Consider the following 26,628-nt stretch of genomic DNA (forward strand, 5'->3'; position numbering starts at 1 on the left):
GGGGCACATTTACTGAACCCCTCTTTCAGACTAGATGTCATGTCACAGGATAGAAAAACAGCTGTGGAAGACAGGGTCCTTGGAGGGTGAGAAAACCAGACAAACCCATAGCAGGAGCCAAGTGTGACTATTTCCAGGGAACAGAATTGGAACTGACTCCTCCCAAATGTGGGCTGGGAGATCTGGGGACTGGTGTAGCCTGGAGAACTCAAATGTCCTGGGACAGTGGAAGGCAATCTGACCCGGGAGCCAAAGACCTTGGTGCCATAAGCTTGTTGAGTGAACTTGGCCAGATCATTCACTCCCCTGGATGGGGAGTTGAGGGAAGCACGTGTGAGTCAAAGACCGACCACTATAGGCAGGTGGCTGTTCTGTCAATGGTCTGGGGCAGCAGCTGGATACGTGGTGCTAGGAGTGGGGATGAAAGCCTGGGCGCCCCTCTTTTGGACTGGGACCCCAGTGCCCTGCCAGCCCGAGGCCCTCTGGCCTCCTGCCTCTTTTTGTTAAATACCAATTTTTGTGACTGTAAATAGAATACATCTGCTTTGTATAGAAAACATCAAAAGGTATGGAGAAATGAATAAGATATATTAAGAGTTTGGGGCACCTGGGTGGCTCAGTGGGTTAAAGCCTCTGTCTCCGGCTCAGGTCATGATCTCAGGGTCCTGGGACGGAGCCCCGCATTGGGCTCTCTGCTCAGCAGGGATCCTGCTTCCTCCTCTCTCTCTGCCTCTCTCTCTATGCCTACTTGTGATCTCTGTCAAATAAATAAATAAAATCTTTAAAAAAAAAAAAAGAAATATTAAGAGCTTGATGTATTTCCCTTTGGCCGTTTTGCTTTGTTTGAATCAAGCTAGCTGGCTATTTATATATGTTTTAATATTACAGAATTAGGATCTTAAAATCTATCTGTGGTTATATATTTTTAACTTAGCATTATATAATGAAAATATTCCCTGTATCATTGCAGAGCCTTCCAAAACACAAGAGGTGCAGTAATAGCCTAATTTATTGAGCATTTGTTATCAATATGTCTCAGGCTGGTTCTAAGCTCTTTTGGCTCTAATTTCATCTCTTCCTTATAGAAACTCTGTGAAGTAGGGAACATCCTTTTCCTCCTTTTCCAGATGAGGGAAATGAGGTCCAGAGAGGTTATGTCCCTTGCTTGAAGCCACACAGCTAGTAAGGAGCAGAGCCAGGATTCAACCCGAGGTTAGTCGGACGTGAAAGGCCATCTCCGTAAGCCATGACAGAGCAACACATCATGCACCTTACATTCGAGAAGGGCTGTCCCAGCTGTGTGGCATTCCCTCATCAAACTGACAAGGGTTTACTCATCGGATCTCTGATGAGGCCGTTCTCAAGTTTTGGCTTCTGTAAACAGATGCCAAGATGAATAGGCCTGCCAGTTCCGTCTCTTCCAGTCCCAAGGCCTCTTCGACTCACTTGTTTATCCGTGGGCCAAATGGTCTCCCACAGCTTCTGCCCCCTCCCCAGGTGTGAATCCACACGTTGCCCAAACTTCTGGAGTGAAACAAATCTGAAAGACTATTCCTTTTCCTATTAAGTCACTCAGTGGGGAAGGAATTAAGCAGAGGAAATCGTTAGGGGAGTCATTCAGAACACTTTGCTATAAGATAAAATTATAATTATTTACAGGGTTGGTGTCACCATTTCCAGGCAGGATGCATTTGTTGTTCTAATTTATACTTGCATAGCAATTATGGATAAACAAACTTGGAGGCTCAGGACGTGTGTGCAAAGAACCCACACTCTCGCCTGCCCCTCTCCTTTATGGATCCCTGGATTCCTGTGAAAATGTGATGCTGCTGGTTTATGAGGGTGCTTTATATCGCCATGCATTAAGATTTTAGGATGTTTTCTTGAGTTCTGTGCCAAGTCATAGAAAGACTGCAGTTCCTGTTAGAAAAGATGAATGTAAATAACTGGGCATCCCTTCACCTATTGAGAAGACAGAGGCAGCTTTGAGAGAGAGGGAAAAAAAAATCCACTACTTCCTTTCCCAGATGGCAGATTCCCACTGATTCAGGATGGGTGGGCATGGGATGTTCCTGACTCAGTTTCCCCACTCTTCTCACCACCCACCCCCCGCCATGGGATACAAGCAGGAGAGTTTTCATTAGGGGTTCCAGTTGTTTGGATTTTGTGGACCATCAAAATTTCCAAACAATTAGGGAAATAGAGGGTTGATCATTTTTCATTTTGCCAGGCAAGGACATTAGGGGGGGAAAAGTGCCAACTCCTCAGAACATTATTTTATAAAACAAAGGCCAATTCAAAGCCAAAAATGTGGCAGGATATAACCAATTTGCAGCCTTGCACTGGCACAAGGAAAGAAGGGGTAGGAGGAGTGCACAGAAGTAGCGGCGTATGGCGGGAGCAGCAGACCCAGCGCAGGGCGGTCATCGGCCCCGGGCCAGCCGCTTCCGGCTTTCGGCTTCCCTGTCTGTGACTGGCCACTGAGAACCCGGAAGTCCGCGCTTGGAACAGGAAACAGCTGTTCCTATGGTGAGAACCAAATCCTGAACATCTGACGCGTCAAGAGATCCCCAAGTGTTTTAGATGTCCTCTCTCTAAAGTTAATTGCTATTTAAAAAAAAAAAAATTTATTTTGTGATTGTCCATAGACAAAAGCTGGGTTTGAACTGAGAGTTACAATCCATAGTGTATTTGGTGTTCCTCCTACACTACACACACATGCACACACACACACACGCGCGCAGAGCCAAATCACCACCATTTACGCATCACCAAGTGAACCCCTGTTGCAATACATACCTGTGTCTCTAGTTCACTGAACTCAGTTCAGGGGCCAGATATCTCTCACTGATCCTTCTTGGGGATGGTGGGTCTTTGCTCTGACCAGGTCAGTTGGTTGTGTCCTTCACAGAGCCCCATTCCTTCCCCTCCAATTCTAGGAAAATATTCTTACATTGCTAAAGTTCCTCATGAGGCCTCTGGACTTTTTCTGATGGCTAGGACTGAGCACGGGCAGAGCTGGGGTTTAAAAACTCTGTTGTTTAAGACTCTGGGTTCTGTGTCCCTGGAAGGTATCAGGATCATGCTATAACAAGTACAAGCGATTGCCAGCCCAGTACCCTGTCAGCCTCTCCATTGTGGAGAAAATCAGTGAATGAAAGCCCACTGGGAAGACTCAGGAGCCAGAATCTCTCCCCTCCTCCATCTGCCTCATGCTTGACACTGTCCATTTGAGTCTCTAGGCTATTCCTCTGGGCTAAGGAAGGAGAGAAAGCCAGATATGCCCTCCAAGAATAGGAAAGAGGTCTATGTATCTTGGCATCTAACTGGGAAGACAGAAAGCCTGGGAGTCAGACAGATTTGGGCTCAAAACCCTGATCCACCTTTTGATACCTACTAAAGCATATTTACCTACTCCTGAGTCTGTTTCCTTCCACATCTGGAAAATTGAGCTCATGATACCAGCCTAAAAAGCATGCTGGAAGGGCTGGACATGTAGGCACACAGTAGGCTCACAGTAGACACAATACTCCTGAGATGGGGAACACAGTCAGGGGCTCAGCCTTTGAAAGGAGAAAGGTAAGATGGGGCATCTCCAGCAACTCAGAGCCCTGGTGGCCCCATCCTCGATGATCCCACTGAGGCTGTTCTTCCTAGCCCACCAGCCCTGTGACATCTCCCCGGGGCAGAAAGATGCACAGCCTGGTCACTCCAGCTGACTCAGCTCCCAGGGGAATTGCCTGGAAAGCTAGGGAAGGTGTACTGACAGAGAGCCCCTGGGTCAGACTGGAGGATGCCCTTGCAAAGGTCAGAAGAGAGGGTGCTGGTTTTGTTGAAACTGTCCTCCCGGAGCCACATTTTGTGAGCACATTGCAAGCAGCATCGCCTTTTCTTGGCTGGACCCAGCTCCAATGAACTGCCTTGTTAGAAAAGCAAAAGAGGGCACCTGGGTGGCTCAGTTGATTGAGCACCCGACTCTTAATTTTGGCCCAGGTCATGATCTCAGGGCCATGGGACCAAGCCCTGCATTGGCCTCCATGCTCAGCAGGGAGTCTGCTTGAGGATTCTCTCTTTTCCTCCACCCCTCATTCTCATCTCACTCACTCAAATAAATAAGTAAGTCTTTAAAGAAAAGAAAAAGAGGGGAGTGGATCAATGTAGTGATAGTGGCTATTCTGGGCAGGGCTGGGAGCAGGGGGTACTTGGCTCAGGTCAGGCACAGCACCTACCCCGAGGGGCCCTGCTGAGTTGGGGAGAAGGGGCAGAGAGTTTGGAGAAGACATTCAGGAGACCACTGTCCCAGACCCAGAGGGGAAGCAGGTCTCTGCCTGGCACCGTCTCACTGGCTGTGATGGATGATGCAGCAGAGTTCAACTGGGCCTTCCTCTCTCCTCTGCTCCTTCTCTTTCTCTGCTTCTCTCCTTCCCCAGGTGTCAGTTTCCTCCTGTTGCAGGGACGGCAGGCAGGTGTGACCTGTGCTCAGAACTGAAGCCACCCTTTTCCTGGGGCCTGGCCAAAGGGCCACACGCAGGGATGTGTTTGTGATGGGGAGGCTGGTAAAAGGAGTTCAAACCTCCTTCCCACATGTGGTGTTTCTGTGTAGACCCTAGAACCACCCCCACCATCTTCTTGGTTGTCATTCCTGTGGTCAGTCTCTGCCAGTGCTTCCCAGCCTCTCTTCTCTGTCCCCTTTGGTATATTTGGACTTCTGTTCTTTTTTTCACTGGGATCATTTGCGATCTCCATGCCCATTCTCTATGTCCCCCCACCCCTAGCCAAGCCCCCATGGACCTCTATATGACAGACTTGCCTCCGCCAAACCTTTGAAGTAGGGAAGGAAGGGAGGGCACGCTGCAGGGTTCAGAAGAGGATGCTGCCCTCAGGTAGGAGGACCAAGGCCTCAAGAGGGGGGCTGCTTTGGAGACAAGCCTGGAAGGGTGGGTGCCACTTGGATATGGGAGAGAAGGGGACAGGGAGAACATCATCCTAGGGCTACTGCTGGGCATCCTACCTGACATGGGAGCTGCCCTGATCCCTGAGACGCAGGGCCAGGAAGTGGTCCCAGGACTCTCTCCACGTGCTCCCACCCTGGGCTCTACCATCTGCCTCTGAGCCTCAGCAGCCCCTCCTCCTGGAGAGCAATAGAAAAGAACCTGCTAGACTGTCTGGATCTCCTGCCCCCCAGGGCCGCCCAGTAGACTTGGGTTGTTTCCAGAAAGCGAATTTCCCTGAAGAGCAGCTTCAGCCTACTCTCTGGATCAAGCTTTGAGGGTTTTTCTTCCCTTTGTTCCCCTTCCTTTTTTGCTTTTGTTTTTGACAGGTGGAGATACAAAAGTTCCCGTCTACTTTACAGACATTCAGTTTGAAAATTTTGCTAGCAACATTCTTTTTCCTCTTTGAAAGACTTTATTTTAATTATTAAGCATTTTACACAAGAAATTTGAGCCAACTAGAACCATTTGATCTCAGCGACTTTTAAGTAGATATTTCATTCAGGAGTCATTAGATTCAGATATAATTAGAATGAGAACAGCATGCCAACGGGGATTTGTTAATAATAACTATTCACTTATTTACTCATTTGCATGTACTTTATCAAACCATTGGTTTAGATCATTTACGTTCTTTGTTACTTTTCCCCTATTTATTTCCAGTAATCATTTATGGAGAACCTTCTATGAACTAAGATCTCCTAGGTGCTGGGGAGAAAAAGACACAGTCCCGTCCCTAAGGAGTTATTTATTCCCTCCGCTGATGTTTATGTAATAGCCATGCATCATGCTGGACCCTGGAGCTCACAGTCAGGGCAAAGAGGCAGAATATAATTAAATGCTTGACAATATCATATGTTAGGTGCTTTTCTAAAAGGTATAAAGAAGCTCCCGTGGAGACTGAAAAGAGAAATGTAATAGTTAGTATTCTTTTGGTTCAAGAAATAGAAACCCACCTCCAGCTGACTCAAGCTAAAATGGGAATGTGCTGGCTTCTGTAACTGAAAAGTCGAGGGATTGGCATCAGGGACTGCTGGATCAAGGTATGCAAATAATATCATCAGAATCTATTTCTCTCCCTCCCACAGCTTTGCTCTCTTATGTGTTGGCTTCTTCAGGCATGCTTTCCCCATGAGGTAGCAAAGGCAACACCGTCGGCTCTGTGCATTCCACTGGCTTAGCAATCCCAGCAAAAAGGAATCTTCTCTTTCCTGATGGTTCCCACAAAAGCCCTAAGATGTACCTTGAGTGTGCTTGCCAGCCAGGCCCAGGTCACATGACTCTCTGACCTGCTCAGACTTCCAGACAAGGAGTAGAGGAGGGTGGTTCCCAAGGGGCAAACTGAGTTCCAGGGAATACAAAGTCTTCCTGTCCTGTTGGGAGAGGCTGCTGGAATGACTCCAATAAATGAGCCCCAGAGGGGGTAACTTTTGAATTCAACTGAATCATGGGAGTTTACCATTGTCATGGAGCAGGAAAGGGCCTTGGTGTGTTGGGGGCACTGGAGGTGGGTTCAGGGTGAGCGCAGGGAAGGCATGGGTCTAGAAGAACCTTGTCCCACGTTCAGAAGCTGGGAGAGGATTCCAAAGACTGTAGAAGGCTATAGGAGTGTTCTAAGTGGAGAAGTAACACAATCACTCTGAATTTTAATTGAGTCTAACTGGAAGGCTCAGAAACCAGCTATAAAACTTTTTTGGTGACCACTCAGGCAGGAGATGTTCCAGCCTTGAATTAGGGCAGCTGTGAGGATGTGGAGAGGAGGGGGTGACATCAAGAAACATCTCAGATGCAGAATCAGCTGCTTTGGGGAGTTCATTGGAAAGGAGAGAGGGGAGAGTCTGGGTTGACACCCAAGTTCCTGCCCGGAAGACTGTGGTAAGATTGTCTACCAAGGAGAGGGTCACAGCAGAAGGATCAGGACTTGGGAATGGGGACACAGGGGCCCTTGAGTGCTGACCTATATAGTCTTTTGAGGATCTCTAGTGGAGATGGTCAGGGGGAATCAATAGCTAGGCCAATTTGGTGTTGGGCTAAATGTTGTGGCAGGGCCTTGAGAAGTCATTGTCAGGAGCAGCACCAACACCATCATCCTCAGCAGTGTCTCCATCATCCTGGTCACCCTCACCAACCCTGTCTTTATTACCAAAACCCTCCACCATGATTTATTCATTAAAGCAGACTACTTAGGGCTTCTGTTGCTGGACATTGGGCTTGGCATAGGAACACAGTAGTGGAGGAGACAGATAAAGCCTCTGCCTTTGTGGGACTTCTGGTCTACCTTGCAGAGACTGACATTAAAATCACCAAATAAATGTGTTAATAAAATTAACTTGTGTTGAGAGCTATGAAGGAAATGAACAGGATGGGGGATGGAAACAGTGGGGGCCTTATTAATATAAAGTGGTCAAGGAGGCCTCTTGGAGGGGGCCAGATTTCAGCTGAGACCTGACTATTGAGAAGGACTCAGGGATCAACATTCGGGGCAGAGGGGACTGCATCTATAAAAGCCCATCATCACAGTGCCCTATATGTCCTTAAACTTTGTACCTGGGAGTGTCATGGGCCAAATACCTGTCCTCTGGGATTTTGGCTTGTTTGAATGTCAAGAGCAAGACAGGGTCAAGGTCTCAAGCTGGCAGAGAATCTCAGGGAGCAGCTGAGATGGTGCCTGAGCAAGGCTGCTGAAGCCAGTGGCACTTTGAGCCACTTCCTGCCTTCCTGTGGGTCCCTGAGGCCCTTGCTTCCCCCTTCTTCCCTGCCACATCACAATGCTTTCTGCCACCCCAAGAAGCTGTTCTCTTCGGATGGAGCCCATGAAATTGCATCTGTTGTATCCATCAGGAGCCAGGCCATAAATAACCAGCCCTTTAAAATCTCATCTCCCGTATCTCTCTGAGTTGGAAATAGCACTCCCAGCCCCACCGCTGAGCCTTAGGAAAGGATTAGTGTCCTAGCACACCGCTGGCAGAACACATCTGCACTTCTGCACTCTCCACGGAGCACCAACTTGACTTCCTCACTTCCCTTGGTAAAGCTGGAAGGAGCAGGAAGTGAGCGGGGTTGTCCACTGTTGGCACAGTGGCTCGGCTAGAGAGCTTGTGATTTGGCCAAGTTGTTTGCATGGGAAGTGAGGGTCAGGTGGCTGCCCTGCACCCCCATGGGTCTGACTGCATGCAACAGGTTTGTACTAAGTAGGTTGTCTGCTCAGGGGCCTGTGCCAGGACTGGGAAGGGCACCAGACAACAAGATGCTCTTTTCGACCTCTCTCTCAGGGAGCTGCCAGATGCCTGATAGTGCTGCAAAGACAGATGGAAGGAACTGTTCCGGGCCCTTCCAAAGGCCTCTCGTTCCGGCAAACCCCACCTTCCAGAATGGCGTCAGTTCATTCAGCATGTTCAAGACCCCAATCCTGATTTCTGTTTTCATGAAACTTGCCCATGAAAGTTTGTTCTACTCACTCTTGGCCTCACTCATCTCATGGTTCATCCTGATTTTGCCTGTCTCTGACTCCTACAATTTTTTCTGGTTTCCAGAGCCTGACCTAAGCCATTGGTTCTAACCCTGAGCTTATACTTCCATCATCCCAGCTTGTCCTCATTTGGTGGCTAGGGGGCCCAGGGTGTGACCCTCCCAAACTCACCAGGGAAGTAGGACTCATAAAGAAAACCAGCATTTGGCAATCTGAGGAAATGGCCAATGATCACTGTTGAACTCAGCAGATTTCGTCATCTCGGGAGCAAGGGGCCAGGTTGGCTTGAAAAGTGGGAGGCTTCAGGGAGAACCCTATCCCTTCTGAGAACTTCTCATCCAAGGTCTCATTCGAGCGATCTGCCTTGAAGTCCTCTCTCCACATTAATTCCTCACTTACTTCTCCATGGCTTCTATCCCCAGCCTTCCCCTGAAACTAGTCACATTAGGATCATCATCAGAGAACCACCCCTCACCCCAACACTAACCACTTCCAGTACCCAATCCATGAAATAGTCTTTACGTCCCCTCTTATTGACACCTCTTCATTCCTTTACCTTGTTGGTTATTCTCTTGTTTTAGAACTTTCTCTTTGCTTTATGACACTCTCTCTGATGCTTCTTGGACCTCTCTGACCATTGCTTCTCTGTTTCCTTCGATGTCCCCAAAAGACTCTGTTCTGGCCTTATTGCTATTCCCATCCCATACATCTCGTGGGGTACTTTTATCTGCTCTCACAGTTTTAGGTGCCACTTGTTTGTTTAGAGCTCCCAAAGCTGGCTCCCCAGCCTGGCCTGCCACTGAGCACCAAACTGTAGAGCCAACCAGCTGTGGGAATTCTCCACCTTGATGTCCACCAACGTCCCCAAGTCAGCATGTCCCAACATCTCTCATCATGGGCTACTAAAACAGTCAGACTTGGTTTGCTTTCTTTGTTGATGGTGTCACCTTCCACCAAGTCTTCCAAAAATCTGGGACTCTTCTCTGTTCTTGGAGTTCTCCCAGTGTACCTCCTATAACATATTTTTCATCTTTACTGCCACTCCCCCCAGTTCAGCCCCTCATCTTTTCTTCTTTGTGGGTTGTAATAACCTCCTGACTGATCTCCCAGCTTCTTGGCACTCTTCAATTCATCCTCCCCACTGCTACCAGAATGGTTTAATTAAAATGCAGATCTGACATGCTAAGCCCCAGGCAAAGGCTTTCAATCATTTTCCATTATCTGTGGAATAAAATTCCTGCCACTGATAAGGCCCTGTTTAATCCAACCTTTGCCTGTCACCCTGGTCTCAACTCTTGCCACTTCCTTCTTTGAGCTTCATTAACCTTAAAACTCAATGGTATAATACCGCAAAGGTTTCTTTTTTGCTCATGTAACCTGTCTGCCATGGGCCAGTCCAGAGTGGCTCTGATCCACATAGTAATACAGGTGGGTATCCAGGCTCAAGGAAGTTCCACGGTCTTATAGATGGAATGTGTGGCCTTCTCCAATGCGGTGGCAGGGAAGAAGAGTGGAGAACCTAGCATGCACTTTTCATTGCCCTGGCCCAGATACCATGCACATCACTCAACTCATATTTCATTGGCCAGAAATAGCCACATGGTCCAGCCTAGCTGCAAAGGGGCCTGCAAACATCATGAGCAGATGAAAGGGTTGGTGAGTCAGTATCTGTGCCATATTTCAGTGGATGAGATGTCCAGGCTCTTGTCAAAGGCCAGCCCCTCCCTCTATGTTCTAGACCTCCTAGTCCCCAGACTTCTATGTTAAATTCATCTTCTTTTTCTTGCATTCATTATTTTTTTCTTCTCTCTTGGACATGGCTCACAGCATAGAGACATGTTCTACTATCTACTGTCTAAAGTCAAACCAAAAGCACCACGCCCCAGAATCCCACTACTCATTCCCATTCAGCTGCTGCCAGTTATTGGTAACGGACCCTCTCTCAGTGTCTGCCCCACCTACCACGAAATCTGATCTTAATAAGATCTCCAGTGACCAACCTCCAGATTGCCAAATCCGGTGTTGCTTCTCCCTGTCACCTGACTTGGCCTCTTGGCAACATACAACATCAGTCATCTGTCCTTCTTGAACTTCTCTCCCTTCTCTTGGCTGTCATGGAGACACACAGCTGGCTACCTGTGCTCACTCCTGCTCCGTCTCCTTGTGTCTCTCCTGCAAGGTCTATCCTCTGTCCATCACTCACAGGTGGCCTGCCCACAGGGTCCTGGGACCCTCCTCTTCTCCTTTTACCCTCATTTCCAGGTAACATCAACAAATCACATTTTGGCCTTCAATATCATTTGTTTATTATATGCCAGTGTTGCTCAATTTCAATGTCCAGCCTGGAGGGACCCTCTAAGCTCCATATTTATATATATTTCAAATTTCAAAATCTTAACAGGAATCTCAAAATGAACACTTCCTAGCAGACTTTTTTTTTGTGGTAAAATATACGTTAAATTTACCATTTTAACCATTTCTGAGTTTACAAATGAGTGGCAATAAATACCTTCACATGGTTATACAACCAACAGCTCTCTCCATCTCTAGAACATTTGTCACCTTCCCGGACTGAACCTCTCTGTCCCCACTGAATAACATCCCATCTGCTCCCATCCTCTGAGAACCACTTCTCTGTCTCTATGAATTTCACTGGTCCAGGGACCTCATATAGACAGAATTATACAGTATTTGTTCTTTAGTGTTGGCTTATTTCACTTAGAATATTGTCAAGGTTCATCCATATTATAGCACATTCCAGAATTCTATTCCCTTTTATGGCTGAATAATACTCTCTTCTATTATATACCACCTTTTGTTTATCCGCTTTTCTGTCTGTGGACATCGGCTTCTCTTTCCCTCCTCACCCCTAACCCGTCCTTTACCCGGCCTTCTCCACCTCTCTCTGTTCCCAAGAGGAAGCTGCTGGTGCCCATTCATTCCCCAGCATCTCTGGCTATTCAGTGGCCTTGTCTCCCTGCTTCTACCCCTGGGTAACCCGTTCTCCATGCAGCAACTTGGGTGACTAATGTTTATATACATCAAATCATGTCTCCCTTGTTTAAGGCTTGCTAACAACTTCCCATCACGCTTAGAATAAAATCCTACAACAAGACTACATTATTAGGTTACTGCCCACCTCCTTGACTTCCCTCCTATCACTCTTGCAACTCACTCTGCCCCAGCTATACTCCCCTTCCTCTTGTCTCTTGGTGGGTTAAGCAGGCTTCCTCCTAGGGCTTCTGCACTAGCTCTTCCAAGGGCTTAAGATTCTCTTCCTTCACAGTGTTTTGTTTTTTTAAGGACCCAGCTTTGGGGCACCTGGGTAGCTCTGTGGGTTTAGCCTCTGCCTTCAGCTCAGGTCATGCTCAAGGTCCTGGGATCAAGTCCCGCATTGGGCTCCCTGCTCAGTGGGGGCCTGCTTCCCCCTCCCCATCTGCCTGCCTCTGTGTCTACTTGTGATCTCTCTTCCTGTCAAATAAATAAATAAAATCTTAAAAAAAAAAAAAGACCCATGGGGCGCCTGGGTGGCTCAGTGGGTTAAGCCGCTGCCTTCGGCTCAGGTCATGATCCCAGGTCCTGGGTTCAAGCCCCACATCGGGCTTTCTGCTCAGCGGGGAGCCTGCTTCCTCCTCTCTCTCTGCCTGCCTCTCTGCCTACTTGTGATTTCTCTCTGTCAAATAAATAAATAAAATCTTTAAAAAAAAAAAAAAAAGACCCAGATTTTTGAAATGCAAAATTCAATTTAAATCCTCCCTTTAAAAGGCCTTCCCTAGGCACAATCTAAAGTAACCCTCGCTCACTGTCCCAGCATCTTGTTGTATTTTAAACATTTGCCGATAGTGGATATTTTCTTGCTTACTTACATATGTGTCTCTTTTCTTTGCCCTTCCCCTGCCCGTCCACTGCCTGCAGAACCTTGAAAAGCCCCAAAGGCAGTGCTTGGCGCTTAGTAGGTGTCCAAGATTGGCTTGTTAGGAGGAGAGACCTGCTTTTGTCTCACCAGTACCAATGTCCTGTGGCTAATTGCAAAGGTTAACATCGAGCCTCTCCACCAAGTATTTTAAGTGATAACCTTCCTGGGGGACATTTGCAAATTAGCCCTGACTCTTGCTGATTATTCATCCTAAACTCAGTCTGATTAATAATTAATCAGCAAACTGCTTGGCCAGAGCAGGCTGATCAGTGCTAGAAAGGATCTTAAATTATGCAAGTCACTTGGCCAGTGTTGAAAAATAAAAAGCTCAGCAGTCGACAGAAATGGAGAGGTTGATTGCAATGTGAGTGAGGTAAGGTTTCTCGCTTGTTTGTTTTTCCTTTCCGTCTTTTTTTTTTTCCCTTTTGACGAAGAAATCAATTAGGCTCCCAACTTGCAACCTCGGAGAGAGACTGAGTAGCACAGAAATAGAAATGTGTTAAATATCACTTTTTCTTTTTTGTTTCTTCCCTTCAAAAGAGTTTTGGTCCGAGAGACAGAGGTTAAAATTAGCCAGTTTGTTAAGCAAATGGGTGTCTGGCACCTGATGTCAATTTCTGCAGCCCCCTCAGTTCCTGCTACCCCCTTCCCGTCCTCTGAGCAGCAGCACGCTGGGCCTGGCAATAAGGAGGTGAGAGATTTGATGGGTACTGCTCACTGCTGGCCCCGGGGTTGGGGCAGAATCAATTTGCCAGCAACCTGTCCCACCAGGAGGCCTTCTTGTACTCTTTGCCTCCTACCTACAAACCCCAGGGAGACAGGAGAAAAGGCAATCAGAGGGTGATGGACAGGCTCCCTGTTGCCAGGAGTGAACTCAATGACCGCTGGGGACACTTTCATCCTCAGTCTGTGGCGTCCATCCTGAAAGGCAGGTCCTGCCTGTGTCTTCGTATTTCTTCCAGATGCCCCTTCTGATCATTGGAGATACGGCTGATGGGGAGACTCAGGGAAAGCCAGAGGGGTCTGTCAACATTGATCTCTGAGCCTGAGAAAAGGTGCAGGGGTATAGGACTTAGTGAAGTTAGCGCAGCCCTGACATTTGTCCAAACCAGCAGGGGTGACAAGACAACACCCTAGACCAACTGAGTCAGACTACCCGGGGATGGGACCTAGGCCTGCATATTTTCAAAGCTCCCCATGGGCTCTCTCTGCCTCAGAGGGGAACGTCATGAACTCATGGAGCCTGCTAGGCTTTTAGGAAGGAGGTGATGAGGGACATCAAAGAGGGAAATAGGAAATGGGCTTCTCCCAAGTTGATTGTCCTCCCCAGACTTGCCTGGAAGGTGTTGAGAATGCTGAATCCTGGATCCTACCCTGGGCTACTACCTCTGAAGTTTCTGAGTGGGTCTACATTTGGTATTTCTAATCATTCTCCCAGGTGTTCAGAATCAGATCACATTTTTAGAGCCATGCTGGACCTAAACGGAACCAGTCCTTCCAGAGGAGCCATGTAGGGTGGTGGACGTTTGCCCATTGGGAATGGATCCGTTAACGAATTTCTTGGTGTGGAAATCCCCAGGTTACATTTGACTTATACGTCTGGTTATGGTTTCCGTTCCAGTTTGGGCAAGGGCATCTTTTACATAAAACGAGGCACACTGACTCCTAAATATTGTTTTTTATTAATATTTTTATTAATTTATTTAACAAATGACTTTTGCCTGCCTGCTCTGCGTCACCCTTTGGGATAAGTCCTGCGATTATGCTGCTGAACTAGAAAGTCTCAGCCGTCTGGCTTTGAAATCTAGCCTCACATCCTGGTCTACCTGGGATGGGCCAATGCAATGTCTCCTTTCTGAAACCTTGAGACATGCTGGCCTCTCTGCTGTACCCCCTCAACCCCCGCTGGTCTCCTGCTGCCCTGGCATAAACCACTTAGCTTCTCTGGCATCCTTCTTCCAACAGAAACTCTGAAAAAGCATGAACTTACCCATCATCTCTGAATCCTCAGGGCTCAGCCAAAGTCCTGGCAACAGACAAGGCAAAGATTTGCTGACAGTTCATTGGATAATCAAGAGAGTATTTGCCTGTTTATTTGTCTTGACATTTATCCTCTTACCAAAGGGCTCTGAGACCAAGCAGGGTGAGACAAAGTGCCATATGCCTTTCCTTTGGGTCGTGGGGAGATGGAGCTGAGGCTCGAGGGTCTTGATTGCCTCCATGAGCCCGTTGGTTCCTGTGCCGAATGACGTCTCGCATCCCATCTTGTTGAATTGTCAGCACCAGCTACAGGTTAGGTATTTGCACACCCACCTTGCAAATGAAGAAACTGAGTCTTGGAGGCTTTGACTTCTCCTCTCCTGAACACTGTCCTCTTCAGCTGGGTTCTTCCTGTTCCCCTCCCTCTGGAGATCCTAGGCCAGCTGTGCCCGGGGTCCTCTCTTGCCCTTTGAGCTGGTGTGGTCAGTGTGGCCTCTTCAAGTCTAATTATCTGCCTCCCTCCTGCCTTAACCTACCTTGGCAGGTGTAATAACTTTAAGAGCTACTGCGTGTCAGGCCCTGTACTAAGGGTGTCATGTGCATTATCTCATTTAAATCCCAACAAAACTCGTGTGAAGAGATGTGTCATCCTCCCTGTTTTTCAGATAGAAAAGCTGACTCTAGGAGGTTAAGAAACCTGTCAGAAGTCATACAGCTAGCAAGCATTTGTCCAGGAGTTGGACCCCTGTTTTCTGGATTCTAGGCCCTGGTCTACCCCCACAACCCTCTCTCTTCCCCTCTGAGCTCTGATTCCTTTCCAGTTCATACCCCATCGATGATGTAGCTTTTTGGTTTTTCTCTTTTCAAGTCACATGTCCTCTCTGCCCTCCCCGCAAGAGCCTTGGTGAGTCCATCCTGGGTCCCAGCCCGCAGAGAGCAGACCCTGCCCACCCCGCTCTGAGGATGCCTCCAGGATTCTGTCTCTTCCTGATGTCCCGGGATAGTCGGAACTGCAGCCAGCCCCTGGCCTTTGAATCAAGCATTCAGTTGTGTCTTGAACGAGGCTAGAGTCTTCTCTGTTCCTGTGACATGCCATTGAACCTTGTAGGCTGCTGCCTGAGTGGGGGTGGGGGCCACATGGTTCCTGTACAGTGCTTCTCCTGCCCCCCCTCCCCGGGTCTCTCTCCTGATGGTCTACATCACCAACTGGGAACTAGATAGGAAACCTCCTTGGAGGATGTCTGTGACAGGCCCAATGAGAGGTTGTTGGGCAGCAGACCAAGTGGGCTAACTCCCAAGCGAGGTGTGTGCTGGGTTCTGAGGGAGCTTGGTCCTGCTACTGGGATGCCCATTGTCCTTTTGCATGATGCCATGACTCCAGGTGTCCCTGGCCCAAGTGGGGAGCCAGGGCTTGACCTGCCATACCTTCAGCTCTGGTTCCCAAGCCCAGGTCTTCAGAAAGGAACCACATCTCCCCCTTAGCATCCTGGGAGAGATCCCTGGGACTCCTGGCTCACAGCGTGGAGTAAGGGAAAGAGCATGGATTTAGGAGTCAGTGCTGGGTTCAGTACCAGCTCTGCTGCCAACTAACCACATGATCTCATTAACTTACTTACCCTCCCAGGGCCTGACATAGAGTCATGAGAAGCATTTGGCGTGGAAGCCTTTGAACAGGCCCAGCTTCCCAGCTTTTAAATCCTGCTTGTGTCCTTTCTCTGACCTTGCATGGCCAAAGCACATGGAAGGGCCTCCTCTGGGCCACCTGCTGCTCCAACCTGCCCCTGTCCATACTGCTCCTCCCACTCTGCTCCAGCAGCACCCTCAGCAGACACACAGCTGTGCACTGCCCCCTTCAGTGGTCCTCGGGTCCTGGGGGGCTCACTCCCTGCAGTTGGTGCGTCAGGGAGGCAGCTGGGTTCTGGACCCTAGTAAGACAAGAGACTGTCATCCTGGTCTAGGCCAGGCAGCTCTGAGGTCCCAGGACCATTTTGGCAGTACCCTCGGGGACAGATGGAGGAACAATGTGGTTTTGATGCTTCCCTCTGAGCCAGGTCTTCAGTGTCTGAACCTGACCTGCCCTAGTTTTTTAAGGCAGGTGGTGGGTCCTTCGCACCCCTCCTCACCCCTCCACCTGCTGGGGACATGCCGCTTGGTGCACAGAGACTTCCTAAGTTCCCCTGTATAAACATAACACCACAGATTCCCTTCCAATAGCACCTGTGCCTCGCAAGGTGATTTTTCTGGAACTGGGTGGGTTTGGTTGTTGTCGTTGTATGTATTCAATTATTTACTTATTTATTATTAATTTATTTTAATGTGTTTTAGTGGAAGTCTGTTTGACATACAATATCTTGTTAGTTTCAGGTGTATGTCCTAGCGATTGGATATTTTTATGCATTATGAAATGATCCCCATGATAAGTCTAGTTACCATCTGTCACCATACAAAGTTATCGTAGTATTATCAACTCTGTTCCCTAGGCTGTACATTACATCCCCATGACTTATTTCCTTTAGTCCTGGAAGCTTTTTACCTTTTTACCCCCTTCAGCTATTTTGCCCAACCCCCCACCCTGTCCCGACTTTAGTAATCAACAGCTGGTTTCCTGGAGGATTTGCGGAAGGCAAGATACGGACTCTGTAAGTGCCAACTGCATGTCAGACATTGACACCGATTCTTTCCTTTGCATCTTTAAGTAACTCGGAGAAACTGAGACTCCATGAGGTCACGTGCCCAAGGTCATATGGGAGCTGGGAAGTTGCAGCCGGAGGATTGGGGCAGGAATTCCAGGCTGGGTGTTGCAGAAGGCCTCTGGGAAGGCCTCCCGGGGCCCACAGCCTCGGCAACTGTTCTCCCCCTCATGCTGCCTTTGTCCTTTGGGCTGGGCTGGGCTCGGCTGGAGCCGCAGGCCAGCTTCCCACCAGCCAGGCTCATGGAGGCCTCATTGGCCACATGCTACCAGCTGCCTAGGAGACACGCCATGAACCCAGGACAGACTGCCGGCCACCTTCCCCGGTAGGAGAGCCCTGTCACTGCAGACAAATGGCCCGTGTCATTCAGCCACGTCCTTCTCGTTGCTGATCTGCAGCCTGAGTTGTCCAGATAACCCTGTTCATTTAGTGTCGTCTTTAAGGATGCCACGAAGGTCCCCAGGCAGTGACAGCCCAGCCTTTGCCCCAGCCAAGGAGAGACGCAGACAGGCCTGCTTCCTGACTTCTGTTGGCTGCACGTTCAGCTCTTGCAATTATCTGAATCTGTCAAGCTGCATCAAGTGGCATTTTTCACATAAAGGCAAGTGTCCCTTAGGCCTGGCTCTGAGCAGGGGATGACATCCTGGATGCTAACATGGCTTCCACCAGCCATCTCCTTCCCAACTGCGCCTCCCAACCCCCGTCCATCAATGCCCCCTCAGCTCCCTTCAAAATGCCCCAATCCCCATGCTTATAATTACCCTCCTCCACCCCCTCCCCACCCCCTGTGCCTTGGCAAGTAATTACCTTCCAGGGAAGTTGACAAGTCTCTGGCGACTCCTAGCCCAGCTGGAAAAGATTCATTATTCTGTATCTGGAAATAACCAGGCCCATCAGCACAGGGCTGAGATAACACCAGTATAAAAGTTCTCTATTCAGGAGAATTAATTAGGATTCCTTATTAAAGATCCCATTAGGCAAAAGGGCATTTTTATCTGTGATAGTCAGCTGCTCCTATTTTTCTAAAGCTATAACTCCCAAGTTTTAAAAAAGAGAAAACCAGGGGCTGTGTTTTCCTCTAAAACAATGCAGTGTCAGTTATGTCTTCATCAGGATGTGAAAATAGATTTTCTCATTCAATTTGCAATGTTTTATCTCTTCAGAGTCTGGTAATGACTCCACTATATCCCTTTAGCAAGAATCACAGCCCCAGATGGGCATTTGGGGAGTGGGACGTTTGCTGAGAATGACTACAAGAGAATCTGAATCTTTTTAGCAGCCTGGGCTGGCAGGAAATGCTGAATCTGCCATGTACTGTCTGTGTGACTTTGGGAAAAGTGCTGAACCTCTCTGAGCCTCACTTTCCTCCTCTCTAAATCTATCTCCCAGTGCAGAGGTGGGGGATCAAGAGTATAGTTGACCCTTGAACAACCTGGGTTTGAACTCTGTGGCTCCAATTATATACAGATTTTTTCGAGAAACACAGCACAGTACTATAAATGTGTTTTCTCTTCCTTAGGATTTTCTTAACATTTTCTTTTCTCCAGCTTACTTTATTTTAAGAATACAGTGTGTAATACATATGACTACAAAACACAGTTGACCCTGACTGATGTGGGGGGTTAGAGGTGCCAACCTCCTGTGCACAAATCTGCACAGAACTTTTGACCCCCCCAACACTTTACTACAGTAGTCTACTGTTGACCACAAGTCTTGCCGATAATACAGTTGATGAATACATATTTTGTACGTTACATGTCTTATATTACTATATTCTGACAATAAAATAAGTTAAAGAAAAGAGAATGTTATTAAGAAAATCTTAAGAGAAAATTCATCTTCCCTCCTATAACTGTAAGATATTCATGTAGGAGAAGAGCCCATACACCACTGTTTTGTTCAAGGGTCAGGTGTGAACCATTCTGACTGAGCCTTGGTTTCCTCATCTGCAAAATGGGAGGGCACACCCTCTTCCAAGGCTCTGGAAGGGTTCAAAAAGAGCAAGTAAAAGCACGTTCGTTGCCTATGGGAGGCATTTTATCCCTGTGTGTCAAACCCGTAATGGACTCATTTGGTATTTCCCTCAGAGAAGCCCAGTCGGGCTCCCTGGAGACAGCTGTTCCTGCTCCCCACCCTGAGAGACCTGAACTCATTTGCCCTGTCTGGGGCCTGGGTATTAAGCTCCCTGGGTGATTCTAGAGTATAGCTGGGGCTGAGACAGCCCGCTCCATTTCATCTAGGTGAGCCTCATTGAGTGACACTGTGGCCTCTGTGGCTCCCAAAGGAGGCAGCGCAGGGGTGGGGAGGGGTCACCTCTCGACCTCAGTGGCTGTGCTGCTTTCCCCTCAGCCTGGGACCCAGTGCCTAAAGTCTACCCGACCATGGGACATGGGCGCTCCCTGTAAACCCCACAGATTTTTATTGGCATTGTTAAAGAGAGCAGCCATAGCTTGTTTATCTTGAGGAAGAGAAGAATGGGAGGAATAACAGAATCTGAGGCCTCCAAAAAGTTCCGTACAAAGCACGTTGTTGTTCTCTTGCCTCACCCCGTGGACAAGGACACGAGTCCCAGCATTACGCAGCAAGTGCGTGGCATAGCCAGGGTAGAATCCAGGCTCTCCGAGTCTCATCCAGACCTGTTTCCACCACCTTCCATGCTATTGGGCTCCCTGCCACACCAGCATTCACCAGACTTCTCATGAGAGAGTCACAGCTGTGTCGCCTTCTGCGAGATCTGTATCCACACAAAGCCTCCTTCACACAGTGTTCTTCTGCCTGCCTGTCCTGATACCCCTTCCCCATTGCTTGTGCCTCAGTTTACCTGGTAGAGGAGACACCTTAGCTTCTGGGTCCTCTTCTCACACTTCCTTCGCATTGCTTTGGCTTCAGTCCTCTTTTATTTTATTTTTTTTTTTAAAGATTTTATTTATTTATTTGTCAGAGAGAGAGAGAGAGAGCGCGAGCACAGGCAGACAGAGTGGCAGGCAGAGGCAGAGGGAGAAGCAGGCTCCCCACAGAACAAGGAGCCCGATGTGGGACTCGATCCCAGGACGCTGGGATCATGACCTGAGCCGAAGGCAGCGGCTTAACCAACTGAGCCACCCAAGCGTCCCTTCAGTCCTCTTTTAAAGCCTCTAACCCTGCTCCCTCCCCCATAACCTCTCTGACCTCCCTGCTCTCTCATCCACCTCTGTGGCCACACTGGCCTCCTTGCTGTTCCTCAAACACCAGGCTCACTCTTTCCACCTCAGGACCTTTGCACTTGCCATCCCCTCCACCCAGAATGCTCTTCCCCCCAGATGTCCACATGATTCACTCTTTCACCTCTTTCCTGCGTCACCCTTCAGGGCATCCCCTCAGTGAGATTTCCCTGACCCCCTATTTAAAATGACCAGCACCTCTCCCCACACTTTAGAATGTCCGTTTATACCTGTTTTTTCTCAGCTGGATCCCCATATCTCAGAGTGTCTAGCACACAAGAAGTCTGGAATTTGGGGGTTCCAACCCCTCTCCTTGGTTCTATCCCCAGAAGCTCTGTTCAGAACTTCACACCCATCACCTTCATTCTCCAGGTCAGTAAACTAAGGCAGGGAGGTGGCATGTGCCCTCCCAAGGTCATGCCAGGGGTTAGTGTCACAGGAGTGACTGTGCCAGTTGTGTTAAACCAGCCCCCAAGGCCGTTATGCTCTCAGGTTAGTTGTGTCCATCTCCTTGGTCTGCCCTGGGCCTCGCCTCGGAGTCTGGCTTTACTGGGTGAGTCTGACCTCGGGGTCTGGCTTCACTTTTCCTGGGCATGGTCGTGTTCAGCACCCACGTCATGAAGACAGATTGCCCGACTGCACCAATGTGTTGCTGGGAAAGAACCCAGTCTGGGCTGAGAACCAAGAAATCCTCTCCCCCTTGGCACTCCCCTCCTCACCCTCCTTTCCCCCATTCCTGCCAATTCCCCCATCAAATAATTCCTGATAATGAAGTTAGGATGATTCATTGGTTTTCTGATGAGCGTGAATTCATCATCAAAATCTACATATTTCAATCCCTTGATATGTGCTCTCAGATTCCTAACCTGATTAATATGTAAAGTGCTTTATCCTGTGACTTCACAAGAGAAAACCCAGCTTGCTTTCAGGGGCCTGCGTGGCTCCCCGCCTGTGGGGTTCTGGGCAGTGTGGGAGATGCTGTGGGCTCCGTGCTGGGGATGGTAACGTAGCTTGGCCTGCACCACAGCTGAGAGGATGGTGGCTGCAAGGAGTCCGGCCCTGGGAGACCAGGTAGTCACATAACCTGGAAGGCCTAGATGCAAAGTTCAACATTCACAGCCTCCCAAGCTTGCAGGGGCTAGGAATAGACCACAACCCATGTCTGGGAGCCTGGCAGAGAGGCAGCAGCCCCTTTCTGAGCCCTTCTGGAAGGCCAGCCAGTGTGCGAGCCACCTTTCAGCCACGACCATCTAAGTTTGATCCCTGCATCCTGTCTCCACGCCTCTCCGGAGGTCAGGCTCAAGTTCAATAAGCAGCTTTGGGCCTCCCTTCCCCAGCCACAGCCACACTGGGACTGGCCCTGGTACTGCTCACCTCCTGTCCTGTCTAAGATGCCTGCCATGTCAGATGTAGCCCCTGCTCCATCTCCTTTCACCTCACCCACCAGACATCCCTATCCCTCCACCACCAGATTCTGCTACAGCCCAGACTGGACAAATTCTGGCGTACACATCCTTGGATTCAGACTGTTGCCTCATACCCCAGGCGGGGCCACCCCTGCTTCTCCTCCCTGACCCACAAACCCAGGCGCAGGTGCACACACGCCACAGAATCTTCCATCAGCTGCTGTGGCCCCTGACCCCATGGGTGGCTGTTTGCCCAGAAGGTCATAGAGTCAGACATGGGTTCAGACTTCAGGTCCAGGATTTGGGCGAGGTTTTCACCTCTCTGAGCCTCTGTTTCTTTAGCTTTAAAATTTGGGCCATCAGGAATAATAATTTATATTGGGTCAGGCTGCCATGAATTTCATCCCAGCACTAAGCAGCTTGTTTAGCATGTAGGTGACACTTGGTAATGTAGCTGTGGTTGGCATTCACCCTCATAGCCCCTGACTCGGGTGAGCAGGAACCCCCATTTCCTGATCTGGAAACAGAAGCTCAAAGGTGTTGAGGTTGGAATGTGGTTCGGTGGAGCAAGGCAGCACCTCTTCTCCACAGCAGAATCTGGAGCCTCTTGGGTGAAAGGATCTGGGCTCCTGCAGAAGATGGGAATTCCCATGAGGACACCTGCCCTGCAGGAGACAGGGACCCTGTCAGTGGCCTGGACACCCCAGCAAGATAGTCATCCTAGCAGGGGAGTACTGCTTCCTGGCACATCCTGGGTCTGATGCTAGAATTCTTGCTCCTGCTACCAGGATATTTTCCTAGTTTCAGTTTTCCCCAAAGCAGACTTGAGACAAGGATTCAAGGGCAAGTAGTTTATTGGGAGGTGCAGGTGACAGCAGTAGAGAAGGAGGACATGCTATGGGGAAGGGGTGCAAGTGGACACAGGGTGTGTGGTCCCTCCAGCCACCACAGTGATGCCTGGGCATAATCCTACCACGAGACTCCGGGAAACCCAGGTCTGCAGAACCCAGGTCTTGGAGTCATGCCACACAAGGAATAGGGAGCCAGGTATTTATATACCAACTTCTTCGAGTCACCAAATGAGAGCTGCTCCCAGGGGATTAGTAGTGCCAGGCCCTTCCAGCCTGCTGTGCTTGCAGGCAAAGTGGCTCTCCTGTAGGGAAAATGACCTCAGGCACAGGGTCCAAGGGCTGGCAGTTGACAGCTGTTCCACTCTGAAAGATCCAGAATTATAGGAGGACACTGACCATACCTGCGACAAATTTAAATGTGTAAAAACACTGTGGAAATAAATCAAAAGATCTGTAACTCTTGGGACCCGGGCAGCTCACTAGACATGACCTTGGGGAATGACCATCTTCCTTTAAGCCTTGAGGAGCTACTGAGACTTTGGCAAATCTGCAGAAAGCTGGGGTGCGGGGGGAGGCATTGGCTCTGGTGAACAGGTATAGAGGACAGCAGGACTCCACTATCCAGGTAGCTTCATTTATGTGACTCTAAGTCCCCTGCCCCCAACACCACCATCTGACAACAGCCTGGAGACCTCCCAGAACAGGGGGAGGTGGGCCCCATGTCATCTTGTGTTTGGATCTCTTACCCTTCCCTGCAGGTTTTAGCCAGCATCAAGGGGACCCCTTCAGGGACCAGCATTGACCATCCCGAGGGGACTTGGAAAACACTAGGCTCCCTGCTAGTTTGGCAATTAGCTATTGAAACTCAGAAGGTCAGGAACATGAAACTTTTTTTGTAGTCACAGAACAGTTAAATTCTGTGGATTTAGGTCACACACACACAGAGACACATACACTTACAAAGACCAATTATTCACTGGAATAGAAGAGTCTGCTGTCAACATTCAAATATTTTTGGAAGGTTTTGCTTTTTTCTGGCTGTGCATTAAGTGAAGTCGTGCTTCCTCTACCAGTTGTAGGCTCCAGGGTGAAGTCACCCAGAGCTCATGCATAGTTAAGCAGCAACGCCCACTTGGGGGCTTTATTTAGACACACCCCAGATCTCACTTCATCACTTTCTGGAACCACCTTGGGAAGTTTCAGAATTCAGCCTGGGGAGAAGGAAAAATGTTCAGAGTTCAAACACATTCCTGACCCATTTATTCCTCCTTCTAAGGATTGTGGTTGAAAGCTTCTTTGTGCTTCACCCCCCACACCCTTTTCTGCCCACCCCTACCCCCGCCCCCCAGCTGGTCTGCCAGGAAGAAAACCCCAGGACCTGGAGTCAGGTAGATGGAGTTCCATGGGACAGCTTTGGGCAAGTGCCTAGTCTCAATTCTCCCATCTGCGAAGTGGATGCAATATTGCCAACCATGGCCCTCCAGAGACACGTGTAACATCCCAGGTCCTGAATGAGGGCTCCTCTCCTTCCTTTCTTGTGACTTGAGTTCTCCTTGTGACTAGGAGCTTTCAGACCTCCTCTCCCTCCCTCTCCATGCAGATTATAGCAGGGAGAGTTGTGACCCAGATGCTTCTGTTGATGTGGGGAGTGGCTGGAAATATGGTGTGATAGTCCATCCATAACCGTCACAAAGCACCATTGACTTAATACATATCTATGACTACATGGGGAAACTCCCGTTGATCATTTTGAAGGTGACAACCTGAGCCTCTCGCCAGGCCCATCTGCTTGTTCCCACATTCGTTTGGTCACTCACCTCCTACAAAAACCATCGAGTCTGCACTTGGGGGCCAGGGATGCTGGGCCCCCATTTTCTGCTTCAGAATCACCCAGCCAGCTTCTGTGGAAAAGAGGGAAAGCACAATGATTTTACCGTACTGGTTTCCAGCAAAAAGGAAACAATTTAAAAAAAGAATAGAGAGTATTTGTTTTTTTGTTTCCATTATGGATGTAACACATGGTCATTAAAGAAAATTTAGGAAACAGAGAAAAACTAGACAAAGAAACACTTATGCATGAACATTTTGACGAACTGCCTTCCATTTTTTCTAGGCATGGCTTTGTTTTGTTCTTAAAGAGCCATGTTCTTGCGGTGTGTTTATATCTATGTGGCTAGATAGATCCTTTTCATTATTTACAAAAGCAATTCATGCTCATTGTGCAAAATTCAAAACATACGCAAGAGTACAAAGTAAAATGTTAGCTTTCTGTTTGTCAACCCCCTACCCTAATTCCACGCCCCCACCCCTTGCTGCTCCCCCAGGCAAACATTATTAACAAGTTGGTTTGTAGCTTTTTAGATGTGTCCCTATGTGTTTACACACACACACACACGCACACACGCACACACGTACACACGCACAGGATAGGGGTTAAATGTAAACATATCACTCTACAGCTCATTTCTATTCCCTTAGGTGTGTATGTTAGGTATTTCTCTGTGTTCGTGCCTAGATCTGCCTCATTATTTTTTTAACAATTGCCTTCATGTTGTATTTTTCACCATCAAACAGTGTTACAGTGAACATCCCTATGCATCTATCTTTATGTGGGTGTTACAGCATTTATAGGATACCTCCTTAAAGTGCAATTTCTGAGGGTGCCTGAGTGGCTCAGTGGGTTAAGTCTCTGCCTTCAGCTCAGGTCATGATCCCAGGGTCCTGGGATCAAGCCCCACATCCGGCTCTCTGCTCAGCGGGGAGCCTGCTTCCCCCCCCCCATTCCACCCCGCCTGTCTCTGCCTACTTGTGAGCTCTCTCTGTCAAATAAATAAATAAAATCTTTTATAAAAAAAAAAAAAGTGCGATTTCTGGGTCAGAGTGTACGTGTTTTTAAAAAAAATTCAGTTTCTGCCACAGTACATTCCAAAAAAGTAGTGTCAATTTAATGTTTTTATCAATTATGTAGGAGACCAGCTATTTTCCTACATTCTTTCTAAATTCAAATTTTGCTATTTTTACCCATCTCCATGAGTGAAAAATAACACCTCATTCTCCTTTTGATGGCCATTCCTCCAATTATTAGTAGTTGATCATCTTTTCACGTGTTTATGGTCATTTTCATTTTATTTTATGAATTAACCTATTTATATCCTTGACTCATTTTTCGGTTGCATTGTCTGTGTTTTTTTTCCTATCGATTTTTAGGAGGTCTTGCATATGTTGAATAGCACAACTGTGTCTGGGTCGTAGTCCTTTCAGGATGCTATAACAAAAATGCCAGTCTGGGTAGCTTATAAACAACAGAAATTTACTTCTCATCCTTCTGGAGGCTGAGAGTTCTAAGGTCAAGGTGACAGCAGACTCGTGGTCTGGTGAGGACCCACTTCCTGGGTCAGAGCTGGCAGACCCTTGCTGTGTTGTCAAGGCAGACAGGAACTCTCTGGGGTCCCTTTTATAACTAATCCCATCAAAAGGGCTCTACCCTCATGACCTAACCACCTGCCCAAGGCCCCATCTCTTTGTACCATCCCCTTGGGGTAAGGTCTCAACATATGAATTTGGAGAGCAGTGGGGAGGGGGGACACAAACATTCAGTCTACGGCAGTCTGTCTTGTATGTTGGAAGAGTTTCTGTCAGCCAGTAACTTGTCTTGTTTCCTTCTTCCTCGCAGCACACACTTTATTTGTATGTGACCAAACCAGTGGATCTTGTGTCTTGGCTAGGAATCTTCCCATGGAGGTCATAAAAATAGTCTTCTCTATGTCTTGTAGAACTCTCAGGATTTCCTATTTTACAGTTAGCTCTGGAAGCTGTCTGAATTATGTTCTGTGCCAGGTGCGGGATATAGATCTAACTTTGAGTTCCAAATGAATAATGAGTTGTCCCCAAACCTGTCCTTTCTGATTTGAAATGGCCCTTTTGTCATAAACTGAGCTTACATCTTTCCATGGTTCAGCATCTGTATTTTTTTTCTTGTATTTCATTTAACCATTATTCTCTTTCTGTGCCAGAATCGCATATTTTCAATGACCATAGCTTTTTAGCCCTCCCCCATTATTATTTTTAAGACATTTTGTTGGCAATTTTTGTGCATTTACTTTTCCAGATAAGTTTCAGAATAAG

The 26,628-nt window shown here is 48.2% G+C and overlaps 1 protein-coding gene across 1 annotated transcript in view; it reads left to right on the top strand.

Moving 5' to 3' along the window:
- Positions 1-26,628, top strand: part of CSMD2 (CUB and Sushi multiple domains 2) — a 619,562-nt gene that overhangs the window by 226,219 nt on the left and 366,715 nt on the right. The gene's annotated exons all lie outside the window — the stretch shown is intronic.

The sequence above is a fragment of the Lutra lutra genome, chromosome 4, assembly GCF_902655055.1.
Source record: "Lutra lutra chromosome 4, mLutLut1.2, whole genome shotgun sequence".
Classification (NCBI taxonomy): domain Eukaryota; kingdom Metazoa; phylum Chordata; class Mammalia; order Carnivora; family Mustelidae; genus Lutra; species Lutra lutra.